The 24,681-nt window shown below is 45.3% G+C and overlaps 1 long non-coding RNA gene across 1 annotated transcript in view; it reads left to right on the top strand.

Moving 5' to 3' along the window:
- Positions 1-24,681, top strand: part of LOC141092223 (uncharacterized) — a 595,377-nt gene that overhangs the window by 182,137 nt on the left and 388,559 nt on the right. The window lies entirely within an intron of this gene.

Genomic DNA, 24,681 nt, shown 5'->3' on the forward strand with positions numbered 1-24,681 from the left:
TAACCCCGTCAGGTGCAGATTGGAATTTCAACCAAAACTTTCTGAAGTCATCTTGTTTCTGCCTCCTACAATCCCCGCCTTCCCTGGATGAGCTCAGTGATATCAGCTTTGAAATTGTTGATCATTCTCCATATTCTCCTGGTTTGGCTTCATGTGATTAGAAACTCAAAATGAAAATGTAGGACAGACGAGATGATAACTGATGACGTGCAGACGCGATTTGCAGAACAGGAGAACAATTTTTTTTTCCTAAGAATTAAATGTCTATTGGATCGATGTATTAAATGTGGAAAGATGACTTGGTGGAATAAAAATTTAATACTTCGAAAATGTGTTTGTTTTTTTTTCTGCCTGGCTCAATTATGTATCAATACAGCCTGGTAAAGAAACCCAAGAGCTAAATAGATATTGTTCCTCCCATTTCTATTAATTGTATATTCAGAGACTTGAAAACCTATCCTAAACTGGTCCTGCTCACACAGCTGATGGATTGTCACAATGTGTTTATTAATTTATTTTACTCATTTATATAGCGCCATTAATTCCACAACGCTTTACAGATGTTATTGGCACTGTCCACATTGAGGCTCACAATCTAGATTCTCTATCAGTACAGTGCCTTGCGAAATTATTCGGCTCCCTGGAAGTTTTCAACCTTTTCCCACATATCATGCTTCAAACATAAAGATACCAAACTTGTAAATTTTTGGTGAAGAATCAACAACAAGTGGGACACAATTGTGAACTTGAACGAAATTTACTGGTTATTTTAAATTTTTGTGGAAATGCAAAAACTGAAAAGTGGGGCGTGCAATATTATTCGGCCCCTATAACTTAATACTTTGTTGAGCCACCTTTTTCTGCGATTACAGCTGCAAGTCGCTTGGGGTATGTCTCTATCAGTTTTGTACATGGAGAGACTGAAATTCTTGCCCATTCTTCCTTGGCAAACAGCTCGAGCTCAGTGAGGTTTGATGGAGATCGTTTGTGAACAGTAGTTTTCAGCTCTTTCCACAGATTCTCGATTGGATTCAGGTCTGGACTTTGACTTGGCCATTCTAACACCTGTATTCGTTTATTTGTGAACCATTCCATTGCAGATTTTGCTTTATGTTTGGGATCTTTGTCTTGTTGGAAGACAAGTCTCCGTCCCAGTCTCAGGTCTTTTGCAGACTCCAACAGGTTTTCTTCAAGAATGGTCCTGTATTTGGCTCCATCCATCTTCCCATCAATTTTAACCATCCTCCCTGTCCCTGCTGAAGAAAAGCAGGCCCAAACCATGATGCTGCCACCACCATGTTTGACAGTGGGGATGGTGTGTTCAGGGTGATGAGCTGTGTTGCCTTTACGCCAAACATATCGTTTGGCATTGTTGCCAAAAAGTTTGATTCTAGTTTCATCTGACCAGAGCACCTTCTTCCACATGTTTGGTGGGTCTCCCAGGTGGCTTGTTGCAAACTTTAAACAACACTTTTTATGGATATATTTGAGAAATGGCTTCTTCTTGCCACTCTTCCATAAAGGCCAGATTTGTGCAGTGTACGACTGATTGTTGTCCTATGGACAGACTGTCCCACCTCAGCTGTAGATCTCTGCAGTTCATCCAGCATGATCATGGGCCTCTTGGCTGCATCTCTGATCAGTCTTCTCCTTGTTTGAGATGAAAGTACAGAGGGACGGCCGGGTCTTGGCAGATTTGCAGTGGTATGATACTCCTTCCATTTCAATATGATCACTTGCACAGTGCTCCTTGGGATGTTTAAAGTTTTGGAAATCATTTTGTATCCAAATCCGGCTTTAAACTTCTCCACAACAGTATCACGGACCTGCCTTTTGCGTTCCTTGGTCTTCATGATGCTCTCTATGCTTCAAACAGAACCCTGAGACTATCACAGAACAGGTGGATTTATACGGAGACTTGATTACATACAGTTGGATTATATTTATCATCATTAGTCATTTAGGACAGCATTGGATCATTCAGAGATCCACAATGAACTTCTTGAGTGAGTTTGCTGCACTAAAAGTAAAGGGGCCGAATAATATTGCATGCCCCACTTTTCAGTTTTTGAATTTCCACAAAAATTTAAAATAATCAATAAATTTTGTTCAACTTCACAATTGTGTCCCACTTGTTGTTGATTCTTCACCAAAAATTTACATTTGGTATCTTTATGTTTGAAGCATGATATGTGGGAAAAGGTTGAAAAGTTCCAGGGGGCCGAATACTTTCGCAAGGCACTGTATGTCTTTGGAATGTGGGAGGAAGCCCACTCAAACACAGGGTATCAATATTTCTATCAGCCAAACAGCATCTTAAAGGGAATGTGTCATTGGACAATAGCCTATTGCTTTAAAAAGTTTTTATGCAAAATGTTTTTCTTCCTTTTTTATTTTCATATTTCACATCACAATTTGTATTTGAAATATTACTCTTCTTTCACACAGGGAATTCCACATGTTTATTAGGTGCAATATACTGACTTGGGCCCTATCTTTTGTACTGAAAGGTGAAGGAGGTGAACTGTGACTAGTGTGAATGATGGATCCTGTGCTATCTACTGTATATAGGTGTATATAGGTGAGGTGTTAGCAGTCAATGTACAGGAGGAGGAGGTGAGCTGTGACGTTACCAATTGTGATGGATCCTCTGTTATCTACTATATATAAAGGTGTTATCAGTCATTGTACAGGAGGAGGTGAGCTGTGACATCACCTACTGTGACTGGTGTATCCTATGTTATCTCCTGTATATAGAGGTGCTATCAGTCATTGTACAGGAGGAGGAAGTGTGCTGTGATATCACCTATTGTGAATGGTGGATTCTGTGTTATCTACTGTATATAAAGGTGTTATCAGTCATTGTACAGGAGGAGGAGGGGAGCTGTGATATCACCTATTGTGAATGATGGATCCTGTGCTATCTACTGTATATAGAGGTGTTATCAGTCATTGTACAGGAGGAGGAGGTGAGCTGTGCCATCACCTATTGTGAATGGTGGAGCCTTTGTTATCTATTGTATATAGAGGTGCCTTCAGTTATTGTACAGGAGGAGGTGAGCTGTGGCATCACATATTGTGAATGGTGGATCATGTGTTATCTGGCCTGTAATGAGACTTCGGAAAACTCTTATGCAAGAATAGGAACTTAGTCTAAATTAGCCTCATTGGCCAGTGTGAAAATTGCAAGTTTCAATTTTTTTATATAGATCGTGATATGGATGCAACACTGCCATTTCTTTCCTTTTTTCTAACGAAAAATCCATATCACACAAAAACCTACCTTAAAGGCAATTTATCAGATTTTTGCTACCCCCTCTGAGAGCAGCATGATGTAACGGCAGAAACCCTGATTCCAGCGATGTGTCACTTACTGTGCTGCATGCTGCAGTTTCAATAAAATCACTGTATCCTCTGCTGCAGATCTAGCAGTACACTGAATGCTGAGCTCTGTATAAACTGTCCACACCACTGATTGGCAATTTTCTGTGTGCACTGTGCATAGCTAGAAAGCTGCCAATCAGTGGTGGGGGTTTGATTATACAGCATTTATGAATATGGAGGACTACATGGCAGCGGATTTATTAGTCTTCTGCTAATAATTTACTGCTAATAAAACTCTCTCCCTACATTGCGTTGTTCTCAGATTAGGTGGCGAAAATCTGGTGACCGATTCCGTTTAAGTTTCTTTCCTGCCCTGAATTCTGGGCTGTAATCTATCTACTGATACAGAGTAACAACAACTCTGCTGTATGAACTACAGTTTTCAGTCTGTGAATATAAGTAATTCATCTTTCCATTGACTGAAAGCAGAAAACCTGAAAAGGCTGAGAATTTGTAACTCAGGTTATAGAAAGCTTCAAAACTTTTCACTATATGAGGTTGAGCTTAAAGGGAATCTGTCACCCCTTTTTTGAGATATCATGTAATGATATCATTCAATTGTGTGTCACATGAGGATTCTCTTAGTACTTTTGGTTCCCCCTGACCCCGCACCTTTCATGCATAAATACCTTTTTTATATTGGTTCAGATGTATGTAAACTGCCGCTGTCCGGTCCGATGGGCGGGGCTTATTCACCTGCTCCCCCCCCCGTCTTGCTCTACACAAGAAGAAATGCGTAGAGCAAGACAGGGGGGGAGCAGGTGAATAAGCCCCGCCCATCGGACCGGACCGCGGCAGTTTACATACTTCTGAACCGATATAAAAAAGGTATTTATGCATGAAAGGTGCGGGGTCAGGGGGAAGCAAAAGTACTAAGAGAATCCTTATGTGACACACAATTGAATGATATCATTATGTGATATCTCAAAAAAGGGGTGACAGATTCCCTTTAATGCATTTAAAGCTGAATGAAGAACCTCTGGGGACAGAGGCGAAGCCAGCGATCAGACGATCCCAGCGAGTGGAGATCCCGCTGTAACCTGCAGCCTGTGTGAGAGGCTTAGGAATAGTGACGAGTGAATTTATTGGAAAATCAATCGCCAAACATAAATTCGGCACAAATACGGCACATTCGGGTTCGTGATCAGGAACACAAGCAAAATTTTATAAAATCGGGAAAAATCGGAAACATTCGGTAAAAAGTGCGGGGAAATATTTGCGTTGCCACAAAAGTATTTTCAGCACTTTAGCAATGATAATGGTGGTGTACCATGAGAGTTTGGCATGTGTCTGATGATGGGAGGGGGTTTGCAGAGCTGAGGCACGGCGTTCTTGTAAGCACACCACAGCAGTCATTTTTTCCCCTAACTTTATGTGTGCACATTGCGGCTAGCCAATCAGGGCGCAGGAAACACCCAAAATGTCCTGACACAACGGCTTGTGTCATTGGCTGCTGAAATCACATGTCCCTCTTCATATAAATAGCGGACATCTAGTTTTAGCGCCATTTTGACACCGTAACAGCGCAGAGAGGCTGCTCCTGATGCTGCCACTGTTAACAGCAAGATTTTAGCTAGTTATTTAGTCGGTTGTATATCAGCCAGATAGTGTAGCTAGACAGTGTCCAGTGTGGCTGTTACTTTTACCTTCCAGCATTTTTTTTTTGGCCATACTGAAGTCCACAGACAAAGCCAGCAGGGCACATGTCCTACCAGTGTGTTGTGCACTGCTTCTATAGTGCTCCATGCACGAGTATAGCATTCTGATTAATATTTTTCACTAGCTAAATGTGAAACAGCCTGCTGTATCCTACCTTGTCATTTAGTGCTGTGGGGACATTGTTGCGTGATTTGAGCTGTTGGGGATGAAAATTTTTTTTTTTTGGCAGTTGCTACCGTGATTCAGCATGCCATATCTCACCTTGTTATTTAGTTGCGGTGAAATTCCACAGTGTACATAGCTCTTGCAGAGTAAAAGAAAAAAATCTGTTGCTAAACGTGATACAGCCCGCTAGATCCGAGTTTGAAATTGTTTTGAGCATATTTTCTAGATTATACAGGCCTCATTCACACTAAAAAATAAAGTTTGTTCTGTTACTAACGCCATACAGTAAGGGAGATCACAGTTTGAAATTGTTTGAGGCATGTCTTCTTTGTCATACAGGCCTCATCCACACTCAAACAATTCTTTATTCTGTGACTAACACGATTCAGCATGCCATATTTCACCTTGTCATTTACTGCCACTGAAATTCAGCTGGTTGCAGAGGTGGTCCAGAGTAAAAAATCTAATTTTTAGTTGCTAATACTGTGCTCCTACCCCACTATCTGAGCAACATTGTAAGCAGGTTGCGGGATGCAGTGAAGCAAGAGAAGCAGAGCAAGGGTTAACAACATGAACATATTTAATATAACGGGTTAAGCTCCTCGCAGGGAGATAAACAGTTAAAGGAAGGTTTGAACAGTACAGTGGCAGATAATAAGCAACAAAAGTGGGCAGTAAATGTTCCTGAAATCACTTATTATCGTATCAAAGGCCTCTCAGTCTTTAGCTGTAGTTCTGGAGACGATGGCGCCAGCAGCAGATGACGTGGTATGGTTACAGCGGGAACTTTCATGTGATGATCCTTCTGGCAGCCGCGGTCGGTCTCTGGTACCTTCCACTGAGCCCCTAGTCCATAGGTTGGTGAGGCCAAGGCAAACAGGGCCGCCGCACTTCCAGAATCCGGCATAGAGTGGTCCACGATGATGGATTGGTCTGGCCACAAAAGTCTGTCTGGTGCCCGGCTCTCTCTCAGTGGCCCGAGCACTGTGCTCACAGCTGAGGAGCACACGGCAGCTCCCAATTGGATGGGAGCAGGACACCCAACTCCTCGGTCCCTCCTGGACACTCAGGTGATTGCAGGGACCAGCGGGCGCAGAGCGACTCAGCGCGGGTGCTCAGCGGACAACGCACACTCCTCAGCCTGCTGCTCGCTGTCTACTCCTGTCAAAACTGCCTGCTTCCGTGCACGCTTTCCTTTGGGCACGCCCCCTGCTGCCAGGTCAGGGGTTCCGTCTGGGCTTTTAAGCCTTACCCCGACAACAAGGGACGCAGCCTCAGCAGTTCCGGACACAGCGCAGCGCAGGTAACCGCTAGCTGGTGCTTCTCCTTACAACATGACTGGGAAAAAGCGAAGCCATGGTGGAATGGGGAATAGGCTTGGTGTTCGAGATGTATTTTTTTTGAAAGCTCTAGTGAACCAACAATGCCACGTCTTATGCAAAGACAACTGACAACTTCTGTTACTGGATGTTGTAGTTTTTAGTGCTGCATTGTTCTTGTGTAATTGCAGTTTCTAATATATTTAGTGGGGCTTATCTGCCTGTTGTGGCTGTTGCTGCTGATGCTGCAGATGTTAACACAAATTTGTAGAAATGTGAACAGTCCTCGTAGGGTGTCCATCTGCTGGATTGGGTGTAGTAGAGGACCTGTAGGTCTGTATTATACTATATTGTATTATACATTCATGTCACTTTGGTGGTGTCTGCCAGTAATTTTTGGAAATGTGAACACTCCTGGTTGGTCTCCTTCATGATTGTTGCCTGTAGCAGTAGGCCTCCGAGACCGTCACGCCTCCACTACCTTGGATTCTAACTACCCAAGTTACTATCATTAAATTTTTCTGACAATCGTAGTCTACTAAACTGATATTTGTGCCATCTGAGTGTGGCTCAGCATGAAAGCAGGTAGAGGTGTTGCATGTGGTATCAGGGCTCCCAGCACAGGAGGCCTACACCGATCCCTCACCTACCTCGTCTTACTGTGATGCTCAAACGAAAGTTGTAAATGCTGTCCCAGACACCGATACCTCATGCCTGGCTGATTGCTGCTGTGCCATGCTACAATAAGTACTGTGGGTGAATTGAGTGATTTAAGGCCAATTTCCTGGTGTCTGTTCCTCATTGACATGCTTTGGCAGCATTTAGGGCCATTATAAGGTGTTGCACATGCTTTTGTTTTTGTCTCTCATTGACCTGAATGGTGTTCGGTTATGTTCAGCAAATATTTGACGAAAAAATCCTCGAATATTGCAAATTCAGAGATCTTAATTTGAATCGAACATTGAAATATTTGCTCATCTCTACTTATGAGATTCAGGAAAGTCTCTAGCCCAGCGTAATAGATACAGCACTGGTGCTGCCCCCTGCTGGCTGCCATCCTCCTGCTGTACATATGTCATACTTGTCATCTTTATTCTGTGACATCACAACCACAACATGCATCGCACATTATCTGACACGATGACTGCTCCCAAGCATTTCCCAAAGCAATATCACTATCAGGTTTTAGCTGCCACCATGCAATCAACCCCGGCCAGTTCCTCGCCTGCACCTGAAGGAGTAATCTACGGCTTTAATAAAACATGTCCCAGGAAGCAGCAGACATCTGTCCAAGAACAGGAGGAAAAACGTTGCTTCATATCTTCCCTTCTCATGAGATCTGAGGAGCCGGTTATTTCCCCAAATACCATAGATTATTACATCTAATGAAAAAAAGTATCTACGGTATCTATCTATCTATCTATCTATCTATCTCTCTATCATCTATCTATCTGTCTGTCTGTCTATCTATCCATCTATCTATCTCTCTATCATCTATCTATCTATCTATCTATCTATCTATCTATCTATCTCTCTATCATCTATCTATCTGTCTGTCTGTCTATCTATCCATCTATCTATCTCTCTATCATCTATCTATCTATCTATCTCTCTATCATCTATCTATCTGTCTGTCTGTCTATCTATCCATCTATCTATCTCTCTATCATCTATCTATCTATCTATCTATCATCTATCTATCTATCATCTATCTATCACTTATCTATCTATTCTTCATCTATTGTCTCTATCTATCTATCTATTATCTATCGATCATATCTATCTATTATTATCTATCATCTATCTATCTATCTATCTGTTATCTATCTATCTATTATCTATCTATCACTCTATCATCTATCTATCTCTCCATTATCTATCTATCTATCCTTCTATCTATTATCTATCTATCTATCTATCTATCTATCCTTCTATCTATTATCTATCTATCTACCTAGAAAAAAATGAGCATAGAACAGCACCTGAACAATGGCAATAGTTGGATACAAGGCTTCACAGGTACATACCAGTCCTTAGATTAAAAAAAACCAAAGAAGCAGCACATAATCATTTTAGTGCAAAAAAAAAAAAAGCTATTTTATAATAGCCCATTTGTGCGTGTCATTTCAGCTCTGTGTGTGAGGCTTTTGCAAGCTCACAAACCTTTTTCACAAGCTTTTTATCTATCTATATATCTACCCACCTATCTATTTATTATCTATCTGTTATATATAGTATCCAAGAACAGGAGGAAAAACGTTGCTTCATATCTTCCCTTCTCATGAGATCTGAGGAGCAGGTTATTTCCCCAAATCCCATAGATTATTACATCTAATTAAAAAAAGTATCTACGGTATCTATCTATCTATCTATCTATCTATCTATCAATCTATCTATCTATCATCTATCTGTCTGTCTATCTATCATCTATCTATCTATCTATCTATCTATCCATCTATCTATCACTTATCTATCTATTATCCTTCTATTGTATCTATCTATCTATCATCTGTCTATCATCTATCTATCTATCTATCTATCATCATCTTGTCATGATCTGACAGTTTTAAATTTGACAAAGTGAATTTTTTTACTTTGTCAAGTGCAAAGTGTGTCGTGGTTGCCCCCGGTGGCCATTGGAATTATCACACGTGGTGTCTTTCATTCTAAGTTGCCCGGTGGTGGGGAGTGGTATCGCACCTTAGTGGTAGGTTTAATTTGTAATTATAAATCAGGTGTGAGGCTCTATAAATGAGTCTCAGGGTATTCAATCATTGTTGGTGATAGTTGTTCATTTGCAACCAACCTTGGTGGTGGAAGGAGCTGGAGAGATTGCTCAGCTCAATCTGAGTCCTGGTGTGGAAGGAGTCACTGAAGGGAGTTCTTTGCAGCGCTTACTGAACGTGGTGGCAGCTATTCAGGAGGAAGGCTGCAGTCGGTTGCTGGACTCTGTGCTGGAGCATTTGCACAGAGAGAGCTAAGTTTTCTATTTCCCCTGTTTGTGACTTTCCTTATGTGTGATCTAGTGCAGTGGTGGGATTAGTCTCCGTGCCGGCCAATGCCCTAGCGAGGGACTAGGTTCAGGGCGAGTCAGGGCATAAGGTTCGCGTGCGGCGACAGGTGCGGAGCCTGTATAGGGAACGTAAGGAGTGCAGGGACGCTTCCTCAGGGGAGCTCAGGAGGTCTCCACGTCCCTATTTCCTATTACAGGGCCCACCACTGTAATTGTTCCTGTGTTTCCCCTTATTATTTAAATTCGCCAGCTGGAGGCGGGGTATCCAGTTTTACGTGTACTTTTTAAATTCGCCAGCTGGAGGCGGTGTATCCGGCTGCACGTCCCGGTATTATTTAAATTCGCCCCGCTGGAGGCGCTGTATCCAGGGTCACGTGTGTCATAAATTCGCCCTGCTGGAGGTGCTGTGTCCAGTCACACGTTGACCGTGACATTATCACCAACCATAAAATTTTTTTTTTTTTCTGCTGAGCCATGGACCTAATGCAAACCTTTACCCAGGTACTGCAGACCTTTACTGAAGAGATCAGGGGGCTGCGTGGTGAGATGGTGCAGCAACTGCAGCTGTTGGTGGGCTTTGGAGGTTTGATTCAGGCACAGGCTCAGCCAGAACCCAAGATATCTCTCCCAGACCGGTTTTCTGGAGGGAGAGATCAATTCTTGGTATTTCAGCAAGCCTGTAAATTATATTTCAGGCTGCGTCCTCATTCTTCAAGGAGCGTAGAGCAACGGGTGGGAATCATTATGTCCCTTTTGAAGGGGGATCCCCAATCCTGGGCCTTCTCCCTGCCGGACGATTCACCATCTTTAGAGTCCGTGGACGAGTTTTTTGCGGCTTTGGCGCTTGTGATCCTGATGGCGTCTCCCTGGCGGAATCCCAACTCCGTAGGTGTAAACAGGGAGCCCGGGTTGCTGAGGAGTTCTGCTCCGAGTTTAGGAGATGGGCCACTAACACTCAGTGGAATGACCCTGCACTTAGGAGTCAATTTGTGCAGGGTCTGTCTCCAAAATTGCAGGACACTCTGGTGCAGTACGCCGCCCCCAGGTCACTGGAGGCCGCCATGTCCCTCGCCATCCGGGTGGATAGACGCCTTAGGGAAAGACTTACGCAAAATGTGCCCCCGGTAGTCCACTCCGGGGGGGAGGACCCCCCGGTACGGTTGGTGGAACCCAGGCAGCCCGCTGTTGTTGGTACAAATAGGGGGGGTATGCTTTTCCTGTGGGAAGCCGGGCCATTTCATGGGAGCCTGCCCAAGTCGTGCCAAGTCTCCGGACGAACCTATGCAAGTAGGAGGTGTTAGGTTGTGTTCAGGCCTGCCTACGGTTCAGGGAGTGGTGTCGGCATTAGAGTTGAGCGACTTTTGGTTTTTTAGGGTCGCGTTTCGTTTTGTGAAACCCGACTTTTCCAAAAGTCGGGTCGAGCAAGATCGTCCGATTATAGGGAAAAGTCGGGGTCGTCCCGAAACACGAAACCCAATGTAAGTCAATGGGGAATAAAAGTCGGCAGTGAGAGGACGACAGGAAACACACCAACAGTGCCCATTTGAATGCCAAAAGCATCAATTCTTCTTACCTAAGCTTGTCAACCTTAATTAACTTCATAATACAAGTTACGCACTGAAAAATGGGGGTTATTTGGCTACAGACTGTGGGGGGGGAGGGCTGGCTCCAGGTTTTCATGTGCCCTGGGCGAAAGAGCGCCCCTTTAACACATACCACAACTCATCATGCTCCGATACGGCAGAGAAATAGCGGTATAGTACAATGAAAAATACCTCACTTTTTACATCTCATGACGAGGCCCATCTATTTCTCCATACAGAATCATTGGTCCCATATAATGTTTGAAACAGTATATGATGAGCTCCACATAATGCTACAGTATATGTTGGTCCCCATGGATGAAGCTCTACTGTCTTATGGGCCCAAATAATGCTCCAAACATAATGGGCCCCATTTCTAATGCTCTAGTGTATAATGGGCCCTGTAAATGCTGCTCCAGTGTCTGATGTCCACCTTTGGAATGTTCCAGTGTATGGTGGGCCCCATCTATCATTCTCAGACGGTGTTAGGCCCAGTATGGATTGCACGTGATTGCACAAAGGTTAGAAAGGGTACTGTATCCCCAGATAACATGTATGGATAGCGTACACATTCAAAATATATGTCTCAGGAGGCAGGCTCAGACGGTGTTAGGCCCAGTATCGATTGCACGTGATTGCACAAAGGTTAGAAAGGGTACCGTATCCCCGGATAACATGTATGGATAGCGTACACATTCAAAATATATGTCTCAGGAGGCAGGCTCAGATGGTGTTAGGCCCAGTATGGATTGCACGTGATTGCACAAAGGTTAGAAAGGGTACCGTATCCCCAGATAACATGTATGGATAGCGTACACATTCAAAATATATGTCTCAGGAGGCAGGCTCAGACGGTGTTAGGCCCAGTATGGATTGCACGTGATTGCACAAAGGTTAGAAAGGGTACCGTTTCCCCAGATAACATGTATGGATAGCGTACACATTCAAAATATATGTCTCAGGAGGCAGGCTCAGACGGTGTTAGGCCCAGTATGGATTGCACGTGATTGCACAAAGGTTAGAAAGGGTACCGTTTACCCAGATAACATGTATGGATAGCGTACACATTCAAAATATATGTCTCAGGAGGCAGGCTCAGATGGTGTCAGGCACAGTATGGATTTGACGGCCCAGATTACACAGCGGAGGAGCAGGGAGAGGTAAAGATTGCAAATGCTGGGGCCCTGCCCAAGCAAGGGGGGCCCACTCGTGGGCGTCGGTACTGGCACTGGGCCCCTCATAGTACAGCGGTGTGTCTGACGGCGGGTGTGCACCACCACCGTCAGAGACACTTGATTGCACTATAAGGGACCCTGTGCCAGTGCCCGCGCCCAAGAGTCGGCCTACCCACCTGTCCAGGGCAACGGCACTCGCACGGTGTCGTGCGCTAGGTGGTGACCCCGGCCATGGGGAGGGAGGCAGCACAGTTAGGGAGTTTTAGAAAGTGGCATATGTTGATGTTGGACATTCAGCTGATGCAAAAGGCGAAATAGGTGAAGTCCCAGGAAGAGGTGGACCAAAGCAAGCCATTTTTCTGTCACCCTATGTGTCATCAGGGGAAGGTGGGACAAAATCCTTGGAAACCCATGCGTGGTCCATTTTAATGAAGGTTAGATCATCCACATTTTGGGTTGACAGACGGGTCCTTTTTTCTGTCAGGATTGATCCAGCTGCACTGAAGACTCTTTCCGATAGCACACTTGCAGCTGGGCAAGCGAGCTCCTGTAAGGCATATTGGGCCAATTCAGGCCAGGTGTCCAGTTTAGCGGCCCAATAGTCAAAGGGGAATGACCTGTGTGGGAGAACATCGATATGGGAGGAAAAGTAGTTTGTAACCATAGTTGACAACTGCTGTCTCCTGTCACTTTCCATCGATGCAGTATTACCAGTTGTGTGAGCGGTATTTGAAAAATCAGTCCACAACATTGTCATGAAACCCCTGTCTCCAACGCCACTTCTGCTGTGTGCACCACGAACACCTCTGCCAAGCTGCCCCCGGCCCGTACGGCTCGTGTGAGAACCATCACCGCTGCTGTGTGCTGGGAATGCCTCAAGCAACCGATTTACCAGAGTTGCTTGTTTATTAGCCAATATTAGGTCAAGGTTCTCCTGTGGCATGATGTTTTGTAATTTGCCTTTATAGCGTGGATCCAGGATGCTGGCCAACCAGTAGTCGTCATCGTTCATCATTTTGGCAATGCGGGGGTCCCTTTTTAGGATCCGCAAGGCATAATCTGACATGTGGGCCAATGTTCCCGGTGTCAATGATGCACTGCGAGTGCTGGGTGGAGGAGCACTTTCTGGAAAATCCACATCCCTCCAGTCACGCACAAACCCTGTACCAGACCTTGCCACGCCAACATTTTCACTTGCCCCATGAGATGCATCCTCCTCCCCTAAGTAATCATCCCCATCATCATCCTCCTCCTCCTCTTCTTCCTCCACCTCGTCCAGGAGAGGTCCCTGAGCAGACAATGGCTGAATGTCATCAAGGATTCCCTCCTCCACTTCCTCCTCATCAACATTGGCTGCAGACGCCTGCTCCTTAAGGTGCGTCAAAGTTTGCATGAGCAGACGCATAAGTGGGATGCTCATGCTTAGGATGGCGTTGTCTGCGCTTACCAGCCGTGTGCATTCCTCAAAACACTGAAGGACTTTACAGAGGTCTTTCAGCTTCGACCACTGCACACCTGTCAACTCCATGTCTGCTCTCAAAGTGCCTGGCCGTGTATCCTCCCACAAATGCATTATGGCCTGCCTCTGCTCGCACAGCCGCTCCACCATGTGCAGGGTGGAGTTCCACCTTGTTGCAATGTCGATAATGAGGCGGTGGTTGGGAAGGTGGAGCAATCGCTGCAGCTTCTGCATACGAACGGAGTGTACAGGCGACCGGCGGATGTGCGCGCAAAGTCTTCGCACCTTCTGGAGCAGGGCTGTTAACGCCGGATAATTTTTGAGGAAGCACTGCACCACCAGGTTCAAGGTGTGAGCCAAGCAAGGTATGTGGCTGAGTTTTGAAAGGGCTATGGCTGCCACAAAATTACGGCCGTTATCACTAACTACCTTGCCTGCCTCAAGATGTACACTGCCCAGCCATGACTCAGTTTGTCGCTTCAAGTACTCGGCCAGCACCTCGGCGGTGTGTCTGTGGCCCAACACATCATCTGCAACACAGCCTGCTGACCCTTTCCACTAGCTGCTCGATAGGGGGACATATCGTGTGCAACAGTGGCAGCTGCAGATGGAGTGCTCGTACGACTGCGCTCTGTGGACGAGCTTTCGCTTCTGGAGGAGGAGGAGGAGGAGGAGGGTCGAACGCCTACAGCCAACTGTTTCCTATACCGTGGGCTAGGCAGCACTGTCCCACCACCGCTGTCCCCTGTGGACCCTGCATCCACCACATTAACCCAGTGCGCAATGATGGACGCATAACGGCCCTGGCCATGCCGACTGGACCATGCATCAGTTGTGAGGTGCACCTTTCCGCTCACTGACTGCTTGAGTGCATGGACAATGCGGTCTTTCACATGATGGTGGAGGGCTGGGATGGCTTTGCGAGAGAAGAAGTGGCGACTGGGTAGGTCATAGCGTGGTACTGCATAGGCCATGAGTTCGCGGAAAGCTGTGCTTTCCACCAACCGAAAGGGCATCATCTCAAACGAGATTAAATTGGCAATGTGGGCGTTCAAACCCAGTGTACGCGGATGAGAGACTGAGTACTTTCTTGACCTACTCATAGTGTCTGGGAGGGTGAGCTGGACTTGAGAGCTGCATATGGTGGAAGTAGCGGTGGACAGGGCGGACTGAGAGAGGGTTGATGATGGTGATGGAGTTGGTGTTCTTTCTGATGGCCTAGAATCAGTCTTTCGTTGATATAACAGTGGGATTCCCTGACTGCTGTGGCCTTGCAACGACACCTCAACATTTGCTGCTGTGCTAACCGGTGGGCTTACAGTGGGGGAAACAATGTAGCGTTGCTGACTACCTTCGTTGTGATCAGTTGCACATGTGGCACTTGAGGTTTGGTGTTGTGTCCACGCTTGCAAGTGCATGCTGGTTAAATGTTTAAGCATGCAACTGGTATTCAAAGTTTTCAGATTTTTCCCTCGGCTAAAGGTCTTTGCGCACTTCTTACAGATAACCTTGGCCTGATCATGAGGATTTTGTTCAAAAAAGTGCCACACTGCACTCTTCCTACTTTGGCAGACATTTTGCGGCCTAGCACGCTGTGATCTTTTGACCCTCTGGACAAGCTGTCCAGCAACTCTTTTGATGTTTGGAACCTGTCTTTGGAGTGCTCCGGGCCTGCCAGATAACAGCTGTTGCGATGTCGATGTCTGCTGTGGATGCTCCTCATCTGAGCTATTGGAAGCAGCACCCTCTTCCCCCAATGGATGCCAATCTGGGTCAACAACTGGGTCATCCATCACCTCCTCTTCTATGTCATGTGCACCTTCCTCTGTGTCACCGTGTATGGTGGTATAGTGTGCGGGAAGGGGCACCTGAGTCTCATCAGGGTCAGAATCTGGCTCTGTACACTGCGAGGACAATGTAGTGCTCTGAGTGAATGTACCAGCAGAATCATCCATCAGCGGCTGTGCATCAGTGCACTCCATGTCAGATTCATCTTGGCCTGGGTAATTCACCATTTCACTTGATAATCCAGGCATGGTATGTGAAAACAGCTCCATGGAGTAATCAGTAGTATGGCCTGCGTCATCCTTCAATCTTGGTTGGGGTGAAGGACATAAGGAAAGGTGTGGTTCATGAACATGAGCCTCCAATGACGACTCAGTGCTTTTACTTTTTACAACTGAAGAAGAGGAGGCGATAGAGCTGGAGGCTGAGTCAGCAATGTAAGACAAAACTTTTTCCTGATGCTCTGGCTTTAAAAGCGGATTGCCAACTCCTAGAAAACTAAGCGTTCGAGGCCTTATGTAGCCAGACGATGACGCAGGCTCAACACCTCCTGCATTCGGTCCTATTTTGCTCTTGCCACTACCATCAGATCCACCACCAACACCATCATTACCAGCTGCCAACCCCCGCCCAATTCCACGGCCTCTTCCACCAGCCTTCCTCATTTTTGGTAGAAATGTAGACAAAATCCAACAAACTATATAGTAATGTAAAACAAGGTACAAGGTGTCTATAGGACAGGGGAGATTTTGAATTTCTGAAGACACTTGTGGACAGTTTTGGATTGTGTGAGGCCCACTGATATCTGAGCGCTATGTCACAGGCTCGATGGCACAGCTGTGACAAAAGTGACAAGAGGATAAGGGAGATTTTGAATTTCTGCAGACACTTGTATACAGTTTTGGATTGTGTGAGGCCCACTGATATCTGAGCGCTATGTCACAGGCTCGATGGCACAGCTGTGACAAAAGTGACGAGAGGATAAGGGAGATTTTGAATTTCTGCAGACACTTGTGGACAGTTTTGGATTGTGTGAGGCCCACTGATATCTGAGCGCTATGTCACAGGCTCGATGGCACAGCTGTGACAAAAGTGACGAGAGGATAAGGGAGATTTTGAATTTCTGCAGACACTTGTGGACAGTTTTGGATTGTGTGAGGCCCACTGATATCTGAGCGCTATGTGACAGGCTCGATGGCACAGCTGTGACAAAAGTGACGAGAGGATAAGGGAGATTTTGAATTTCTGCAGACACTTGTGGACAGTTTTGGATTGTGTGAGGCCCACTGATATCTGAGCGCTATGTCACAGGCTCGATGGCACAGCTGTGACAAAAGTGACGAGAGGATAAGGGAGATTTTGAATTTCTGCAGACACTTGTGGACAGTTTTGGATTGTGTGAGGCCCACTGATATCTGAGCGCTATGTGACAGGCTCGATGGCACAGCTGTGACAAAAGTGACGAGAGGATAAGGGAGATTTTGAATTTCTGCAGACACTTGTGGACAGTTTTGGATTGTGTGAGGCCCACTGATATCTGAGCGCTATGTGACAGGCTCGATGGCACAGCTGTGACAAAAGTGACGAGAGGATAAGGGAGATTTTGAATTTCTGCAGACACTTGTGGACAGTTTTGGATTGTGTGAGGCCCACTGATATCTGAGCGCTATGTGACAGGCTCGATGGCACAGCTGTGACAAAAGTGACGAGAGGATAAGGGAGATTTTGAATTTCTGCAGACACTTGTGGACAGTTTTGGATTGTGTGAGGCCCACTGATATCTGAGCGCTATGTCACAGGCTCGATGGCACAGCTGTGACAAAAGGGACTAGAGGATAAGGGAGATTGGATTGCTTTTAAAAAAGCAGTTTGCGGAGCAGTGGGTAAACAGCAATGCCAGCCTGTCAGGAAGCCTTAAAAGGCAGCCCAACAACCAACACCACTGATACACCACAATATAGCCTCCCCTTGCACTGCACACACAGTGACTGGTGTGTTGTGCAGGCCAAATTGCTAGCAGCAGAAGCAGTTTTTTTTTCTTCTCAGCAGGACAAAAAAAAAAAATTGGGATTGCTTTTAAAAAAGCAGTTTGCGGAGCAGTGGGTAAACAGCAATGCAGGAATGTCAGGAAGCCTTAGAAGGCAGCCCAACAACCAACACCACTGATACACCACTATATAGCCTCCCCTTGCACTGCACACACAGTGACTGGTGTGTTGTGCAGGCCAAATCGCTAGCAGCAGAAGCAGTTTTTTTGTCTTCTTCCCTGCCTAACGCTCTCCCTACAGAATCAGCAGCAACCTCTCCCTATACTGAGATCGGCAGAAGTAAGATGGCGGTCGGCGTGCACGCCCTTTTATACCCCCTGTGACGCCCACCAAAGCAAGCCAATCACTTGCATGCCCTTCTGAAAGATGGTGGTGACCCCTGCCTATGTCATCACGTTGCCCACAGTGTCCGTGGATCCTGATTGGCTGAAAAAGAGCGCAAAACAAACTTTTGAAACGCGACTTTGGCGCGTAAGTCGCCGACCTCGTGGCCGACCTCATCCTAGGGTCGGGTTTCGTTTCATGAAACCCGACTTTGCCAAAAGTCAGCGACTTTTGAAACTTTTCGACCCGTTTCGCTCAACTCTAGTCGGCATGTTTTTTCTGTGGGCAGACTGGTCATTTCCTTAAGGCGTGCCCATTACGTGCCAAAATATCTGTGTCATCTCAGAAGCCGCAGACCCCTGGTCGTTTGGAGGAAGGCAACCAGGGAGTGTACATTTCCTCCATTTTGCCCTCCCAAGGTATTATGTCAGCAGAAGTGTTGGCTGGCGGGGTACCGGAGGTGATACCGGTGCTTGTGGACAGTGGAGCAGGAGTCAGTCTGGTGGATTCTCATTTTGTCCAGACTCATGGCCTGAAGTGTAGGACGCTGGCCCAACCTATAAGCGTCCAGGCCATTAACTCTGTCCACTGAGCCAGGGGAGCCTTACCCAAGTCGTAGAAAACATCCATCTGCGTATAGGACATCATGAGGAGTCCTTGTCATGCTACGTCTTGGAGGGAATGCCAGTACCTATCGTTTTAGGCTTTCCCTGGCTGAAAAAACACAACCCGGGGATAGATTGGCGAGCAAGGGAAGTAGTCAGCTGGGGGCAGTCGTGAGGGCTGCTGCCTTGGGACTACTGTCTCTGCCGTCTCTCTTCAGGGGACCCCTTCCTCTCCAGTGAGATCAGCCATTGTGCGGCGGGAGAGTAGGGGCAAGTTTCAGCCCTCGCCGCTAGCAAACCCTGTGAGAGGCAGACCTCGTGCTGGAAAGGGTTGGAGTGTGGTGTACCCTATGGTGTAGTGCGGGGGTGTGAGTGTGATGACACAGGGGGACGCCTCTGTTATCAGGTCCAGAATGAGTTCACCAATTTTATGACAAATCGAATGTGTGCAATAAACGTTCAGGTCTGGACCTGTGTGTGAACGAGCATGTATGGGTGGCCACCAAAAAAACATCTTGTGGAAGTGTGTTATGGAGCCTGATCAGCTCATAACAAAGATACTCATACATAAACTCATTCCCCAGGTTGGCGCTGTGGAGATGAGTGATGCCTCCAAAATAAACTTTATTGCCAATACCAGCTGTGTGTTTGTCATAAATTTGAATTCAGGTGATTGTGGGGTGAACTCAGGGTCTGGGCGTCCCCGCTGTAGGGGTTTCCCTAATGAGGGGTGGTCTTGATGGTCCAGAGGCCCCTCATTAAGGAGGGGGTACTGTCATGATCTGACAGTTTTAAATTTGACAAAGTGAATTTTTTTTACTTTGTCAAGTGCAAAGTGTGTCGTGGTTGCCCCCGGTGGCCATTGGAATTATCACACGTGGTGTCTTTCATTCTAAGTTGCCCGGTGGTGGGGAGTGGTATCGCACCTTAGTGGTAGGTTTAATTTGTAATTATAAATCAGGTGTGAGGCTCTATAAATGAGTCTCAGGGTATTCAATCATTGTTGGTGATAGTTGTTCATTTGCAACCAACCTTGGTGATGGAAGGAGCTGGAGAGATTGCTCAGCTCAATCTGAGTCCTGGTGTGGAAGGAGTCACTGAAGGGAGTTCTTTGCAGCGCTTACTGAACGTGGTGACAGCTATTCAGGAGGAAGGCTGCAGTCGGTTGCTGGACTCTGTGCTGGAGCATTTGTACAGAGAGAGCTAAGTTTCCTATTTCCCCTGTTTGTGACTTTCCTTATGTGTGATCTAGTGCAGTGGTGGGATTAGTCTCCGCGCCGGCCAATGCCCTAGCGAGGGACTAGGTTCAGGGCGAGTCAGGGCATAAGGTTCGCGTGCGGCGACAGGTGCGGAGCCTGTATAGGGAACGTAAGGAGTGCAGGGACGCTTCCTCAGGGGAGCTCAGGAGGTCTCCACGTCCCTATTTCCTATTACAGGGCCCACCACTGTAATTGTTCCTGTGTTTCCCCTTATTATTTAAATTCGCCAGCTGGAGGCGGGGTATCCAGTTTTACGTGTACTTTTTAAATTCGCCAGCTGGAGGCGGTGTATCCGGCTGCACGTCCCGGTATTATTTAAATTCACCCCACTGGAGGCGCTGTATCCAGGGTCACGTGTGTCATAAATTCGCCCTGCTGGAGGCGCTGTGTCCAGTCACACGTTGACCGTGACACATCTATTGTCTCTATCTATCTGTCACGGGGTCCTTCTCTGGTATCACACAATCAACAGAGCAAGCGAAGAGTGAACAATTCCAAGACCTTTATTCAGGCAAAAATACGAAAAGGTCCATATTCAGTCCACCACACAAAGGATAAGATAGTCCAGAATAAGAATGCAGTCCAGTATCAGGATAAAATGTCCAGGGAAACGAGATTCCAAAACTCTAGCACCAGAGGATAAAATGGGTCCTTCTCTCTCTGAAGTGCTGTCTGAACACGATCCTGTCCACACCGGAACTGACTTGTCCAGCTGCTGTTCTCCCCACCCCCTTCCTTGTCCAGGGGTAGTCAAACAAGTTGGGGCGGTTTCATGGCCTCCCAGAGGAGAATAAAGGGCCTTAGGGATTAATGCACTACGGGGGGTCATCAAGAGACAGATACAGTGAGGCTGTAGACTTACAATGTAATAAGAAAAACACTATGAAAATAACTGAAATAGAAAAATAGGAATATACAAAAAATGATATCCACATAACATATCACAACATCACACTATCTATCTATCTATCTGTCTATCTATCTATTATCTATCTATCTCTCTATCATATCTATCTATCTATTATCTATCGATCATCTATCTATCACTTATCTATCTATTATCCATCTATTGTCTCTATCTGTCTATCTATCTATTTATCTATCTATCTATCTATCATCTATCTATCTCCCCATTATCTATCTATCTATCTATCTATCTATCTATCTATCTATCCTTCTATCTATTATCTATCTATCTCTCCGTCATCTATCTATCTACCTAGAAAAAAATGAGCATAGAACAGCACCTGAACAATGGCAATAGTTGGATACAAGGCTTCACAGGTACATAACAGTTCTTAGATTAAAAAAAAATCAAAGAAGCAGCACATAATCATTTTAGTGCAAAAAAATAAGCTATTTTATAATAGCCCATTTGTGCGTGTCATTTCAGCTCTGTGTGTGAGGCTTTTGCAAGCTCACAAACCTTTTTCACAAGCTTTTTATCTACAGTATCTATATATCTACCCACCTATCTATTTATTATCTATCTGTTATGTACAGTATCTATTATCTATCTATTGAAATAGGGCATTGTGGAACAGCACCATTTAGCAACTATCCTCATCCAATTTGTTCGATAGTAGAAGGCATCTTGAGAAAGGTTCTATGAGCTGAAACGTTGCCATTTGGGCTTAATAAAGTCTACCTTTTTTTTTAATCTTATCTTGTTTTGATTGAAGTGCTGCCTTCTTCTTTATGATCTGTATCTATTATCTCTATATAGTGGGGAAAATAAGTATTTGATATTTATTTATTTTACTCATTTATATAGCGCCATTAATTCCACAGCGCTTTACAGACAATATCGGCACTGTCCCCGATGGGGCTCACAATCTAGAATCCCTATCAGTATGTCTTTGGAATGTGGGAGGAAACGGAACATACAAACTCCTTGCAGATGTTGTCCTTGATGGGATTTGAACCAGCCGCAGTGCTAACCACTGAGCTACCATGCCGCCATCTACCGATTTTTGCAAGTTTTCTCTCATACAAATAATGGAGAGGTCTGTAATCTTTACCATAGGTACAGTACACTTCACCTGTGAGAGACAGAATCTAAAAAAATAAAATCCAGAAAATCCCATTGTATGATTGTTACATAATTAGTTTGCATTTTATTGCATGAAATAAGTATTTGATACAGTAGAAAAACAGAACTTAACCCCTTAACGACCGTGGATACGCCTTTTAACAGCGGTAGTTAAGGGTACTTAAACCACAGCGCTGTTAATTAACGGCACTTTTGAGAGTGTCTAGCGCCCCCCAGAGTCGGATTTTCTCCTGGGTCTCGGCTGCCGGGGGTAGCCGAGACCCCAGAGAACATGATTTGGGTTGGTTTTTACCAACCCTGCTTTTGCGATCGCCGTTATTAACCATACAACGATGACCGCAAAAAAAAGTCCGATGTGCCATTTAATTTCTCTCTCCTCTGATGTGATCACACATCAGAGGAGAGAGAAATAGGGTCCCCGATCCCCCCCAGTACCTCCTGGTGGTCCTCAGCCCACATGCTTCCCCTCCATGGGCACCGCCATCTTCTACCAGGAAGAAAATGGCGGGCGCATGCGCACTGCACCCGCCAAGATCTGCCAGTTGGTACCCGGCAACAATAGGAAGATTTTTCCTATTGGTTAATTTTGGTCACTGTGATAGACCCTATCACAGTGATCAAAATAAAAAAAAAAATTGTAAATAAACCCTCCCCTTTATCACCCCCATAGATAGGGAAAAATAATGAAATAAAGAAAATATATTTATTTTCATTTTTCCGTTAGGGTTAGGGTTAGAATTAGAGTTAGGGTTGGAATTAGGGTTAGGGTTAGGGTTGGGATTAGGGTTTGGGATTGGGATTAGGATTAGGGTTACCGTTGGGATTAGTGTTAGGGTTGGGATTAGGGTTAGGGGTGGAGCTAGAATTGAGGGGTTTCCACTATTTAGGCACATCAGGGGGTCTCCAAACATGGTGCCACCATTGATTCCAGCCAATTTTGTGTACAAAAAGTCAAATAATGCTCCCTCCCTTCTGAGCCCAAATGTGTGCCCAAACAGTGGTTTACCCCAACATATGGTGCATCAGCGTACCCAGGACAAATTGCACACCAACTTTGGGGTTCTAATTTCTCCTGTTACCCTTGGGAAAATAAAAAAATTGAGGTCTAAAAAATCATTTTTGTGGAAAAAATATGATTTTTTATTTTCAAGGCTCTACGTTAAAAACTTCAGTGAAGCATTTGGGGGTTCAAAGTGCTCACCACCCATCTAGATAAATTCCATGGGGTGTCTAATTTCCAAAATGGTGTCATTTGTGGGGGGCGTTTCACTGTTTAGGCACATCAGGGGCTCTCCAAATGCGACATGTCGTTCGATCACAATTCCAGCCAATTCTGTGTTGATAAAGTCAAACGGCGCTCCTTCACTTCCGAGCTCTGTCGTGCACCCAAACAGTGGTTTAGCCCCAAATATGGGGTATTGGCAGATTCAGGAGAAATTGCACAACAAATTTTGTAGTTCATTTTCTCTTTTTACACTTGTGAAAGTAAAAAAAAAATTGGCTCTGAAGTAAAATGTTTGTGAAAAAAAGTTAAATGTTAATTTTTTCCTTCCACATTGCTTCAGTTCTTGTGAAGCACATAAAGGGTTAATAAACTTCTTGAATGTGGTTTTGAGTACCTTGAGGGGTGCAGTTTTTAGAATGGGGTCACTTTTGGGTATTTTCTTTTCTTCATATTGACCTCTCAAAGTGACTTCAAATGTGAGGTGGTCCATAAAAAAATGGTTTTGTAAATTTTGTTGTAAAAATGAGAAATCGCTGGTCAACTTTTAACCCTTGTAACTCCCTAACCAAAAAAAATTCCAAAGTTGTGCTGATATAAAGTAGACATGTGTGAAATTTTATTTAACTAATTTGTGTGACATATCTCTCCGATTTAAAGGCATAAAAATTACAAATTTGAAAATTGCAAAATTTTAATTTTTTTTGCTTATTTCTGTTTTTTTCATAAATAAATGCAAGTCATATCGAAGAAATTGTACCACTAACATGAAATACAATGTCACGAAAAAACAATCTGATTCTCTAAAACATTCCAGAGTTATGACCTCATAAAATGACAGTGGTCAGAATTGTAAAAATTGGCTTGGTCATTAAGTAGAAAATTGGCTCTTTCACTATGGGGTAAAGATTTGGTCTCTCACAGGTGAAGTGTACCTATGATAAAAATTACAGACCTCTCGATTCTTTGTAGGTGGGAAAACTTACAAAACTGGCAGTGTAACAAATTGCTATTCTGAACACTGTATCTGTTAGGCATCAGGTTCCTGTCGCTGCACAGCTGGAATCCCAAGCCCTGCTCCCGGCGGTCTTCCATTTCTCCCCAGCCGCAGAGGAGGTTGCTCAGCAAACTCGTTGGCCCCGGCACTCTGCCCAGACCACCTCCATGGGTTTGCTTGCTGCTGCCACCTCTGGCACAGCTATGGCAATGCAGGCTGCTCAGCAGCGAGATTCTCCAGGGACTAAGTCCTCATGTCGGGCCACTGAGCATGCCCGTGGAGTGATCACCCATTGGAGATCGAAGGTCACGTGCTCAGGTCCTGCTCCTGTTGGGATTGCCCCATCCGAGAAGCCAGGAAGGTCCCGGACGCTCGCGGCTATAAAAGGTTTGCATGGCCGCTCGGCCATGCGCTAGGATACTCTGTATTTTCAGACCATGAGGAGTGAGTGATGTATGCATGTATGAATGTCTCTGGTGACTGACTCATTATGAAACCCCTACCCTTGGTACGCATGTGTTGTGCAGCCTAGCCTGCTAGCGCCCAGGCTTAGGTGTAGGTAGGGCAGAGTCGGAGTCAGGCATTAGTTCCCATCAGTGACTCAGCACGCCACAGTGCACGTGCTCCACAC

The sequence above is a fragment of the Dendrobates tinctorius genome, unplaced genomic scaffold (genome assembly GCF_039654945.1).
Source record: "Dendrobates tinctorius isolate UK_male_01 unplaced genomic scaffold, ASM3965494v1 ptg000058l, whole genome shotgun sequence".
Classification (NCBI taxonomy): domain Eukaryota; kingdom Metazoa; phylum Chordata; class Amphibia; order Anura; family Dendrobatidae; genus Dendrobates; species Dendrobates tinctorius.